Source organism: Bos javanicus, chromosome 1, assembly GCF_032452875.1.
Source record: "Bos javanicus breed banteng chromosome 1, ARS-OSU_banteng_1.0, whole genome shotgun sequence".
In the NCBI taxonomy this organism is placed as follows: Eukaryota; Metazoa; Chordata; class Mammalia; order Artiodactyla; family Bovidae; genus Bos; species Bos javanicus.
This window is the reverse complement of record NC_083868.1, coordinates 23021984-23035273: the sequence shown is the minus strand read 5'-3', so window position 1 is coordinate 23035273 and position 13290 is coordinate 23021984. Positions and strand designations below refer to the sequence as shown.

Below are 13290 nucleotides of genomic sequence, written 5' to 3'. Positions count from 1 at the left end.
TCTTGCCTGGAAAATTCCATGGACAGAGGAGCCTGGTGGACTACAATTCATGAAGCCGCAAAGAGTCAGACACAACGGCACAGGGCAGGCAGGCAAACAACCTCAAAAGATAATACGAATAACACACTGACTTACAACCCACCGAAAAGATGACGTTAGCAATGGTTTTCAAAAGTTGTATCAGAATTTCTTAAAGGACTTGATACAGCTCTGGGTACTATGCTCCCTGCCTCAGAATATTATATTCTCAAACATAGAATATTAAGGGAATGCATGCATGCATGTGTAGTCAGTCATGTCCAACTCTGTGACCCCAGGGACTATAGTCTACCAGGTTCCTCTGTCCATGAAATTTCCCAGACAAGAGTACTGGAATGGGTCGCCATTTCCTACTCCGGGGGATCTTTCTGACTCTGGGATTGAACTCACACCTCTTGTGTTTCCTTTGTTAGCTAGCAGATGAATTCTTTACGACTGTGCCACCTGGGTATCCCCAGGGGAACATAAGTGGCTTAAGATAGTATTTTATGTGGCACTCTAGCACAGACCATGTCCAGTTCTAACTGTTGCTTCCTGACCTGCATAGAGGTTTCTCAAGAGGCAGGTCAGGTGGTCTGGTATTCCCATCTCTTTCAGAATTTTCCACAGTTTATTGTGATCCACACAGTCAAAGGCTTTGGGGTAGTCAATAAAGCAGAAAGAGATATTTTTCTGGAACTCTCTTGCTTTTTCCATGATCCAGCAGATGTTGCAATTTGATCTCTGGTTTCTCTGCCTTTTCTAAATCCAGTTTGAACATCTGGAAGTTCACGGTTCATGTATTGCTGAAGCCTGGCTTAGAGAATTTTGAGCATTACTTTACTAGCATGTGAGATGAGTGCAACTGTGCAGTAGTTTGAGCATTCTTTGGCATTGTCTTTCTTTGGGATTGGAATGAAAACTGACCTATTTCAGTCCTGTGGCCACTGCTGAGTTTTCCAAATTTGCTGGCATATTGAGTGCAGCACTTTCACAGCATCATCTTTCAGGATTTGGAATAGCTCAACTGGAATTCCATCACCTCCACTAGCTTTGTTTGTAGTGATGCTTTCTAAGGCCCACTTGACTTCACATTCCAGGATGTCTGGCTCTAGGTGAGTGATCACACCATCGTGATTATCTTGGTCGTGAAGATCTTTTTTGTACAGTTCTTCTGTGTATTCTTGCCACCTCTTCTTAATATCTTCTGCTTCTGTTAGGTCCATACCATTTCTGTCCTTTATCGAGCTCATCTTTTGACGAAAGTGAAAGAGTAGAGTGAAAAAGTTGGCTTAAAGCTGAACATTCAGAATACTAAGATCATGGCATCTGGTCCCATCACTTCATGGGAAATAGATGGGGAAACAGTGGAAACAGTGTCAGACTTTATATTTTGGGGCACTGTAATCACTGCAGATGGTGACTGCAGCCATGAAATCAAAAGACACTTACTCCTTGGAAGGAAAGTTATGACTACCCTAGACGGCATATTGAAAAGCAGAGACATTACTTTGCCAACAAAGGTCCGTCTAGTCAAGGCTATGGTTTTTCCAGTGGTCATGTATGGATGTGAGAATTGGACTGTGAGGAAACCTGAGCGCTGAAAAATTGATGCTTTTGAACTGTGGTGTTGGAGAAGACTCTTGGAGAGTCCCTTGGACTGCAAGGAGATCCAACCAGTCCATTCTAAAGGAGATCAGCCCTGGGTGTTCTTTGGAAGGAATGATGCTAAAGCTGAAACTGCAGTACCTTGGCCACCTCATGCGAAGAGTTGACTCATTGGAAAAGACTCTGATGCTGGGAGGGATTGGTGGCAAGAGGAGAAGGGGACGACAGAGGATGAGATGGCTGGATGCCATCACTGACTCAATGGACATGAATTTGAGTGAACTCCGGGAGTTGGTGATGAATAGGAAGGCCTGGTGTGCTGCGATTCATGGGTTCGCAAAGAGTTGGACACGACTGAGCGACTGAACTGAACTGAACACAGACCAAAGCAGCATTCCTCAATGGCTCTCTCCAAGTATAACTCAGTGGTTCAGACTTTTCCTATAGTCTCCACAATTCAGAGTTAATTGCTTTCAGGTATATAGCTAAAGCGGAGAAGGCAATGGCACCCCACTCCAGTACTCTTGCCTGGAAAATCCCACGGACAGAGGAGCCTGGTAGGCTGCCGTCCATGGGGTCACTAAGAGTCAGACACGACTGAGCGACTTCACTTTCACTTTTCACTTTCATGCATTGGAGAAGGAAATGGCAACCCACTCCAGTGTTCTTGCCTGGAGAATCCCAGGGGCGGGGGAGCCTGGTGGACTGCCGTCTATGGGGTCGCACAGAGTCGGACACAACTGAAGCGACTTAGCAGCAGCAGCATATAGCTAAAGGGGTAGGGAAGCACAGAAAGAGTGTGGAAAACCTAATGAGGAGAGAAGATGAAGCCCAAAGAAGATCTTATGGTGCAAGCCCTAATTTTACTCAGAACTGGTCACATGGACTGAATTGAATGCAAGAAGGCTCATGATATGCCTAAGAGCCTAATAGGCACAGTTTGGTGAACACATGGCCTTTTCTCTGCCTTATGGATTATATGAGTAAGGCTGGATAGAACAGATAAAAGCAAAATCAAGTAAGCATGGAAAACTTTGGTCATAATAGAATTTTAATGGATGCCCAACAATGCCTTCATAGTTAATATAGGCTGGTGCAAAGACTATTTGATCATAATGTGACTTTTGGGCAGGTCATTTTCATTTTCATCACCTGTAGTATGGTCCTTGGGAGAATGCAAACAGAGACTATTGACAAGGAATACCTGAAACCAGGGCTGGCTTTATGGGCATGTAACCTGTATTGTTGCATAGAACTCTGTTTTCACAAAGGCCCCACATTCAGATTAATCCTCTGCTATTGCTTCCCTGGTGGCTCAGATGGTAAAGTGTCTGTCTGCAATGCGGGAGACCCGGGTTCAATCCCTGGGTTGGGAAGTTCTGCTGGAGAAGGAAATGGCAGCCCACTCCAGTATTCTTGCCTGGAAAGTCCCATGGATGGTGGAGCTTGGTAGACTACTGTCCATGGGGTCGCAAAGAATCGGACACAACTGAGTGATTGTACTACTGTACTACATTGCTGTCTTAAACTTCTCAGTAATTTCGAACAAGGGGCCTTGCATTTTCGTTTTGCACTGGGCCAATATTCTAAGCACTCTGGCCATCTCCCATTATGTAGCTAGTCCTACTTGAAATTCATGTCTAATCAGAGATTAGAACTAGGTTCAATGATAAAATGAAGATACAATCTTTATGATGAAGTTAATGCTAATCGACCTTTTAAAGAAGACAAGTTACAATGGCAAAGCTTTGTGTATGTGTGTGTGTGTGTGTGTGTGTGTATGCATGCACACATACACTAGCACATGTGAAAACGTGCATAGGCAGGATGTATTTTCTCTTAGGACAAAGTTTATTGGGAGCAATTTGTTTTAATTGATATTCATTGAGCATCATTCCATTGTTTATTGTTAGCTACTCATGTGAAGAGTTGGTTGATGTCTATAGCACAAACATTTGTTTCAGATAAATGGGCGTTTCAGTTGGGTAAGTTTTAATTAAGCAACCTTTATTGGACAAGAAGTTGTTTTTGAAACTATGAGAAAATTACTATAGTTTGCTAATTCTGTTTTCCAGAAACTGAAAATATTGAATCTTATCTACTACAACACTGAATATGATTTTGACTACAAATGACCCAAGTATTTGGCATCAAAATAAGGAATAAGAAACTTTTCCAATGTAATGTGTTAAATATTTTTCTACTGCATCTACCTAGACACCATTTAACTGTTCTCAAGCATATCGAGCCATTTGATTCTGAAATGAATTACTTATTTTTAAACCCTACTTCCACACCACTTACCTATATTGCTATTCTAGCATATCACTTTTCATAGGTATTTATTTATTTACACATTTGCCAAAAGAGAACACTGAACTCTTAACTCTTTCAGAATAGAAGCTGTTGCCATTCATCTTGCTATTTATTCCCAGAGCTGAGTAGAGTTTCCAGAACTCTACTAGAGTTTCCAGAATCTAGAACATGTTTAGTAAATATTTAATGAATAAACTAAGAAATAAATCCGGAGAAGGCAATGGCACCCACTCCAGTACTCTTGCCTGGAAAATCCCATGAATGGAGGAACCTGGAAGGCTGCAGTCCATGGGGTCGCTCAGGGTCGGACACGACTGAGCGACTTCACTTTCACTTTTCACTTTCATGCATTGGAGAAGGAAATGGCAACTCACTCCAGTGTTCTTGCCTGGAGAATCCCAATGGCGGGGGAGCCTGGTGGGCTGCCGTCTATGGGGTCGCACAGAGTCAGACACGACTGAAGTGACTTAGCAGTAGCAGCAAGAAATAAATCATTATAAAAAATGTCATTTTTCTTTCAGCAAAATAAATATTTCCAAGGCTTAAAGGAAACTTCTGTTCTTAATAAAACCAAAATCAGGATATTTTTGATTTGTGAGAACATTTAATCTTACATTATGCTCTTAAGTCCATAGCAGTTATGTTCCACATTGGGATGAAAGAAAGCATATTCTTAAAAAGTGAGATCCTAAATCATCTTAAGGGTAAAAATAGCAAATACTTAACTGTCATATTCAGGGGCTTTCCAGGTGTCTCAGTGGTAAAGAATCTGCCTGCGAATGCAGGAGATGCAGGAGACTTGTGTTTAATCCCTTAATCAGGAGGATCCCCAGAGGAGGAAATGGCAATCCACTCTAGTATTCTTGCCTGGACAATCTGGTGAACAGAGCACCCTGGCAGGTTACAGTCCATGACCTTGCAAAGAGTTGGACATGACTTAGTGACTGAGCATGAATGTCATATTCAGAAGTTAATTATTTTATTGAAGGAGATTTTTGTCCTATTTAAAAGAAATGGTTTGCTTGAATACATTCACACAACACATGTGTAAGTAAAGAATAATATATATATGTATATATAGTTTTCAAAGGATTTATATGTTGGTATACTTTGGTATTAAACTTGCTGCTAATAATATAGTTTTTCCCATGGTCTACTAGTAATGACCATGGATAGTGTCAGTATCCTTTTGTTTAAGACTAAACCTGGTTTATTTACTGTATTAGTTTACTGTGACTATAACACAAAATCCATAACTTAAAACAACAGAAATTTCTTTTCTCCTAGTTCTCAAGGGCAAAAGCCCAGGACAATATCACTGAACCAAAATCAAGGCATATCTGCAGGGTCACACTTCATTTGGAGGGTCTAAAGGAAAATCCTTTCCTTGCCTCTTCCAGCTTCTGATAGCTTCTGACATTCCTTGGCTTGTGGACACATCCAGCCATCAAAGCCAGCATCCTCAAATCCGTTCTGTGTCTTCACATTGCCTTCTCTTTGTGTGTCATATCTCCTTCCTCTCTTTTACAAGGACACTTGTGATTGCATTTAGGGCTCGCTCAGATCATCCAGGATAATCTCCCTGTCTCGAGATCCTTAACTTAATCACATTTGCAAAGACCCTTTCCCTAAATAGGGATTCCCTGGTGGCTCAGAGGTAAAGCCTCTGCCTGCAAGAGACCCGGGTTTGATCCCTGAGTCAGGAAGATCCCCTGGAGAAGGAAATGGCAACCCACTCCAGTACTCTTGCCTGGAAAATGCAATGGGCTACAATCCATGGGGTCGCAAAGGGTTGGACACGACTGAGCGACTTCATTTTTTCACTTTTCCCCAAATAAGGCAACACTTATGAGTTTCTATGGATTAGGATCTTCTGTCTTTGGGGGCAGTTATTCAGCCTGCTACATTTGCTCTGTTTACTCTTGTATTAATGACTATGTAGTGCAATGCTGGCTGATGTAAAATGGTGTACTTTTCTCTATGCTCACTGACACAGGAATGAGGATGCTGTATAGAGAATTATAAACTAAATAACACTTTAAGGAAAAATGCTGCCTAAAGAAGTAGGCTTTGGCAAGTAGAGCTCAGAGAGGGAGCTCATAACTTCATGATAATACCTCACATAAATTAAAGTAATGTTAATTGTCTCCCCCACAGCAAGGCCATTAAGCAGTTTATTGCTCCTACCTTTAGAATTTATTCTGGTATTTCTTGTGGTCCTACCTTTTCAATGGTATTTTACTTTTTACCCAGAAGGGATATAAACACTTCCTTGACAGTCCTTTCTGGTATATTTCATCTCTAAGTATAACAAGAGGAGGAAATAATGACCAAATAGGTGCTGATAAGCTCTGCAGCAATCAAAGATAAAAGGCTCCAGAAAGACATCAGGATGTGGAGTTTCATTTTGAAACACAGTTCCTAACAACTGGAGAGAATAAGTGTGTCTACATTCCCTAGTTATGAACAGCTAAACTGTCAGTGACCTTGTCACTAACCAGGGAGGAATTTTCTATTTCATTTTCCCTCTGTGTTGAGGTAGGACCCTCAGCACCAGGAAAAAGGAGGTTGTATTCCTTCACCACATTTTATTCATCTCCTACTATGTGTCAGATATTATGTATGAAGCCCTGGCTCATACAACTCCCTTCTTTCTGTTGATAGCTTTCCACCTAATTTTCAAGTCTTCAGAACTTTGCCAGATTCTATGCTTGGACATTTGCAATTGGACCAAGGTCACAAAAGGACAGCTTAGTTGGAAAGGGGGAAAAGGGAGAAAAAAAAATGCTAAGAAGTTACATAAATGTCCTCTAGCACATTCCCTGTTCTGAGGGCTAATGTACTGTAGCAATTCATCAGTCATTCTAATAGTCTTTTAACTTCTGTCTGAAAGCCTACTAAATGCTAACATCTTAAATGTTTAATATTCTAAAACATATTTTCATTAATCATGCAAATTATCTAGGCATCTATATTTTACTATAACTCTCTTCGGAGATTGCAGCCTAAGGCTTTGTGTATGAGAGACCCACATTGGTGAATGATACTGTAGATGAAATATAACATACAGAATTTTAGAAATGAAAAGTTGCTAGTAAAGTTTCAGTAGCTATATGTTGTCACAGTTATTAAAAAAAAAACAAAATGATATTAATGTCATGTACTTCTGACTAAGTAGCAAGCAACTAAAATATGCACTGCTGCTGCTGCCAAGTCATGTCAGTCGTGTCCGACTCTGTGCAACCCCATAGACAGAAGCCCACCAGGCTCCCCCGTCCCTGGGATTCTCCAGGCAAGAACACTGGAGTGGGTTGCCATTTCCTTCTCCAATGCATGAAAGTGAAAAATGAAAGTGAAGTCGCTCAGTCGTGTCCGACTCTTAGCGACCTCATGGACTGTAGCCCACCAGGCTCCTCCATCCATGGGATTTCCAAGGCAAGAGTACTGGAGTGGGGTGCCATTGCCTTCTCTAAAAATATGCACTAGCTTCATTCTATTCTATTACTTAGTTGGTGGATGGGTATTAATGGGGTAGAGGTTTTTTTTTTTTGGTGAAGTTGTCGGTCATGTCTGACTCTTTGTGATCCCATAGACTGTAGCTTACCAGGTTCCTCCATCCATGGAATTTTCCAGGCAAGAGTACTGGAGTGGGTTGCCATTTCCTTCTCCAGGGGATCTCCCTGACCCAGGGATCGAACCCAGGTCTCCCACATTGCAGGCAGGTGCTTTACCATCTGAGCCACCAGAGTAGATGGTATATTGTCCTAATAGAAATGACCCTATGTTTCCTCACAAAATGGACTGTGGACTCCGTTGTTATAAAAGGATAGAATATGAGTCCCTTGCAGTTAGGTTGGCCTGAACAGCACCATGAAAGCTTCCCTGTATATACTGCCAGTCACCCCAATACCAAGGATTCTTAGTTGCTTGGGAAAAGGAGAAATATAGTGGTGGGCCCCCTGAAACAGATGAATGAGGAATTGAAAGAATAAAGGCCATGAGTTTTGGTAGTGTTAGTGGAAATGCTTTACCTTGAAACGATTTGATTTCAGCAGGGATGGAGGTGGGTAGTGAAATAGAAATGACCTGTGACCATGGAAATGTAGAGCCACGGAGGAGGGCTCACTGGACTCAAGAACATGACCTAAGTAACTGGAACTGAGAGCGATGGTAGTGGGTCAGTGCACTTGCCCACCTCCCAAGAGGAAGCAGATGGCACAGTAGCATTAGGACAATTCAAAAAAGTCTTCTTTATAAAGGGACTAACTACAAACGCGTGGGCAGAGTGGAGAGTAGGGGAACCATTTGCGGCCATGCAGGTAGTGAAAGCTAACAGCTGTTGTTAAATACAGGCCTTAGGAGACGAGAGAAAGGAGCAACTACCAGAATTTGAAGGAAAGGGAGTCATTATAAAAAGTCACCTCTGAGGGTTTATTGACCTTTGATTAAGGGAGACGGCCAGCACAAGGTGATCTCATGCAGAGAAAAAACACCCTGACTTCCCTCCTTTCTCTCCCTTCAGTCTTCCTGATGGGACTTTCCATTCATTGAACCAAACAGGAACCTGAAAAGGCAAATTAAGAATGTGGTCCCCACAGATTAGCTTCTCTGAGTGGATACCAGGGCTTCACATACGGAGAGTGGGGGTGATACAGGGAGTCAGAAACAGTATGAATACCACTTGTTTAGTTATGTGACCAAAATCATAACCTCTCTTTGAATGCTTTTCTTATGTTTCTTTTCCAAAAGCATTCCTTGTATGGTTAGTTTCTTTCACAGTATCACCTGATACTACATATCTTAACAAAATTTCTAGTAGCAGTGCTGCTTCCCCAGTACATAAGCATGAACTACCTTAGCCTCTGAGTAATCAGCTATTTTAAGGAAACACATAGCTACTTGCCATCCAGACAGTTCTGAACTTTGTTCTGAACGTTCCTATACCGTTTGGTATGACAGTGTGCTTCTAAATATCTGTTGTCTGTACCACTAAAGGAACTCCAAGGTCTTCACTTTTTTACATTGTTGGCCTTCTTTCTTTTTCTTTTTTTTTTTTTTTCAGAAGTACGGAAGGGCTTTATGGGGCTACTCTGAGCCCCTCACAGTGTTCCAGGAACCTATTGGTTTTGCCGTTGCCTTTGCTCTTTGGATATTTGGGAGGGAAGGCAGGAAGACCATCCTTCCTGGGAGAGAGAAGGCCCTTTTTGGGGACTGAGACAAGGTGTGGGAAAAGTAAAAAATTCAATGGGAGCAGAGTCTGGTGGGGCCTGGAAGTGGCCAGGGCTTCCTCTGGGAGAATGGAGGTCATGGAGTGTTGGCTTCATGAGAAAGAAGGTGGCAGTAAGAGGGCCTAGAGTCAGGAAGAGCAGATAGGTGGCGCTTTGGGCGCTGAAGGTGTGCACCACTCAGGACATAAGGGCCATGACCAGCTGTGGCCAGAGAGTGTGCTTGTGGATGTAGAGAAGGCTGATCTGATGAGAGTAACCCAGCCAGTCCAGGGACCCAGCAGCCCTGTGGCCAGTGCAAGGCAAGCTAGCTTCTGGCCATGTCCCAGGTGTACCCGCCATACCTGGGCATGGCAGGGAGAGTTCAGGGTTCAGGGAGAGTTCAGAGTTCCCAGGTTCAGGGAGACAATGGGCTGACTGTCAAAGTGTACCCACTTGGGCTGTTTACACCACTTAGAGACTAGGTTGATGGACCAAGAAAGATCCAGGCCCAGTGTAAAGAGAGTCAATAGACATGGCTGGCAGCCAGTGAGGGCACCCGTAGGAGCTTAGCTTCCATGCTATGGGCACGCAGGGGGCATCAACCCAAGACAGCACCAGTTATTAGGCCAGTCAAGCCCTGGTGAGGGAAATATGCTAAGAGGAAGACCTAGGACAAGCCAATTGCCAGCAGGATGGTCAATAAGCCAAGCTAGGTATCACCCTCACCCAATGACTGTGGATCCAAGTGGCCACCTGGGAAGAGATAGCCATCGTTATGGGCCAGAGGGCTGTTCCCACAGAAACAGTGTGGGAAGGGCTGCCAGGACCAGTTTCATAAGAAGAGGGGAACAGGTGAATCTGGGTTGGAGTCTAGCTCAGACTCATCAACCCACCAAAAGGGCCTGTCTCAGAAAGAAACCACTTGAAGAGGAGGTTGAGCCACTTGGTGAAGAGGCTGATCCATACCACCATGATGCCCACCTGGCGAGAGGAATAGTAGGCCGTGGGATGGAGAACAGAAAGAGGCTCTTGGAGTGTCCCAGAAAGGTGATCCAGAGCCACACGTTCTCCAATCAGGGCAGCTGGTTTGCAGCACCTCAACTATCATGATCCCTGTGCCTGGCATGGACTCCATGGCCACCAAAGAGCTGGCCTGACCAGGGTTTGGTCTGAGGTGGTGCATCCCTTGTTTGCTACTGTGAAGATGGATATGTAATATCCAGGGCAAGATTCCTTCCAGACCAGACCTTTATCCTCCAGTGCTTTTACCCTCCAAAGATATTTCGAGATCTCTTGGCGAGAAGGCTAGAGGCTACTCCTATTTTGGGGAGCCAGGCATACCCAGCAGGTGCTGAAGTGGGACCCTAAGTTTGCACACACAACTGGTTAATTGGTCCGTGCCTTCCTTCCCCCAGCTCAAGACTCTCATGCTTGAGTTCATTCACTATTGATTTGGAAGCTGACAGATTTGGAAGCCTCTTAATTTTTAGGGGTTGTCCCTAAAGTCTTGAGAGTTCTTATATATAGCACAGAATAGTCACACTTCTTCCCAGTCTAAGCTTGATTGCTTTGCCCCTCTCTTTTCCATAGTTTGCTTCTAATTATATTTCTCTAGTAAAATATATAACCATTTATTCCTGAATCATGGATTCTAAGGTGCAATAAAAGTCCAAAGGGAAATATATATGTTGTTATACAGAAAGACAGATTTTTTTTCCCCCAGAGCATTTTCAGTCATTTCTGCAGGAATGAATGAGTAAAGGTTTCAAGAATGAATAGTGGCAGAAAACCAACTTACTATTGTATACAAGTTTCTGCAGCCCCTGGGTACAAGTACTTCTGTATCTCCTTTTGTTGAGTTCTCTATTTTTTTATGAATATGCATATTGGGGAAAAAACTTCCATCTGCTCCCTTTTAGCTGATTCTATCACTTTTTGGAGCTGTGCATCATTATGAAGCTTCAGAGAAAAACGATCATTTACATTACATACGGATGTAAAGGAGAGAAGGAGTTGATGAATTGCAAACAAGTATAATCTATATGGACAAATTGTGCCGGAAGTGATGTCACCCCATTTTACTCTGCAAATAGAATGATTCCTGCCCAATCATTTGGCCAAGTGCCCATGAACTCAGAGAAGAAAACCATCCTGTTGGCCTGTGCAGCAGGATTTCACCTCTCCCTATGAAGAAACAGGGACTTCCCTGGTGGCTCAGACAGTGAGGAATCCTCCTGCAATGCAGGAGACCCAGGTTTGATCCCTGGGTTGGGAAGATGCCCTGGACAAGGAAATGGCAACCCACTCCAGTACTCTTGCCTGGAGAATTCCATGGACAGAGGAGCATGGTGGGCTATAGTTCATGGGGTTGTGAAGAGTCAGACATGACTGAGCAACTAGCACTATATGAAGAAACAGTGCTTTGCGCTAGGGCTCACCAGGGACTCCAGAAGTCAAAGGAAATCTCTGAACATTCTAATGTTATTCTCTATAGGTTCTTTTGTCATGGTTTCTTAATTTATAACATCATGTGGACACATTGCATGATGGAGTAAGAAATGTAAAGTAATGAAAATATTTTCCTGGTAGCCTCTCCCCCTGCACTTTGTTTCCCAGGGTAGATCATTTACCTAAGTGTCCAGGTAGCGCTAGTGGTAAAGAGCCTGCCTAACAATGCGGGAGACGTAAGAGATGTGAATTCGATCCCTGGGTCGGAAGATCCCCTGGAGGAGGGTATGGCAACCCACTCCAGCATCATTGCCTGGAGAAATCCCATGGACAGAGGAGTCTGGCAGGCTACAGTCCATGGGGTCACAAAGAATCAGACACAACTGAAGCAACTTAGCACACATGCATGCACCATAAAAATTTAAAAATATATGCCTTACTTTCAGCATGTCTTTCTACAAGGACTTTTCTGTTGGCTATATCACACTCAGCTGTGACCTATACTGTATACACTAAGGCCCGATGTGCAGCCATAATCCCAAATCTTTTATTGATTTAATATGGGCATTCATTTCTATATTTAGTCATTTATCCTTAAAAGATTATTCCTATCATGTGACAAGAGTGAAGAATCAGAGCTAAATGCAATAAAACCTCTTCCTTAACTAACAGGAGTAAACAAAGAAATATTCTGTCATGACAGAATGGTCCTCGGCTATGAAGGTCTGTTGAATCAGCTGACTCTCTCCTTGATGCTGGAGAACACAGCTGTCTTAGCCCTCAGGCATTTGTGTTTGAAGGGTTTCAGATCTCTACAAGACCATGCCAGTGTTGTAGGAGCGTGCGCACTGCCTTGATTTGCTGTTCAGGCATCAGTTTTTATGCACATACTGCATGTCTTGTGCTGAGTGTTTTGCACACATTGTCTCATTTAATTGACAAAATGCTATGGAATATTAGTACAACAATTGTGTATATTTTGCAATGGGAACAAAACGAAGCTCAGAGGATAAGTGACCTGCCCAAAATCACACAGTCCTCAAACCAGGATCTCCAGTTGATGTGCTGAGGTCAACACTGGGTGTGAGGAGATGAATTCAGTGTTAGGACAGGATGTAGCATAAAGTGAAGGTTACTTCTATCTTATTTCCATAGCCACAAAACCTGGTCGAATTTAGAAACTGCTGTTCTTTTGCCTATATTTAGTCCCTATTCATTTTGCTTTCAACCTCTACATAATTTTAGCATGACTTCCCACTTTATGAAGGAGTGCTTGAAGTCTGCCTGCTGATTAGTTATACAATTTTCTTTATTGGCGGTGGCGGGGTGGGTGGGGATGGAAGTGCATGTGTGGGGTGATGGAGTATCTAAAATTTCATCATGTTATTTTCTCAGAACTTATGCCTATAACGGAAGTTTCTCAACATGAAGTGTCATCAGTTTGGCCTCAGTCAGGAAGTTGCAAGGCACTTGACTAACCTCAGTGAGTTGGATGTTATCTAAGACCTGAAAATCTTTAGCTGCCTGGCATTTTAGGACTTTCAAAAGTTATCTTATTTTTTAATGAATTATTTTCTTAGTTTAGTTGATTTAAAAAAATTATGATAAAATACTTCATGGTGAAGGTATATTCCTGTTTATGTAAGCAATAGAATGGTGTGTGTGTGTGTGTGTGTGTGTGTGTGTGTGTGTG

The 13290-nt window shown here is 42.8% G+C and overlaps 1 pseudogene; it reads right to left on the bottom strand.

Moving 5' to 3' along the window:
* Window positions 1-1272: 1272 nt before the first annotated feature.
* LOC133254751 (glucose-6-phosphatase 3-like) lies at window positions 1273-13272 on the bottom strand (annotated as a pseudogene).
* Window positions 13273-13290: the final 18 nt, after the last annotated feature.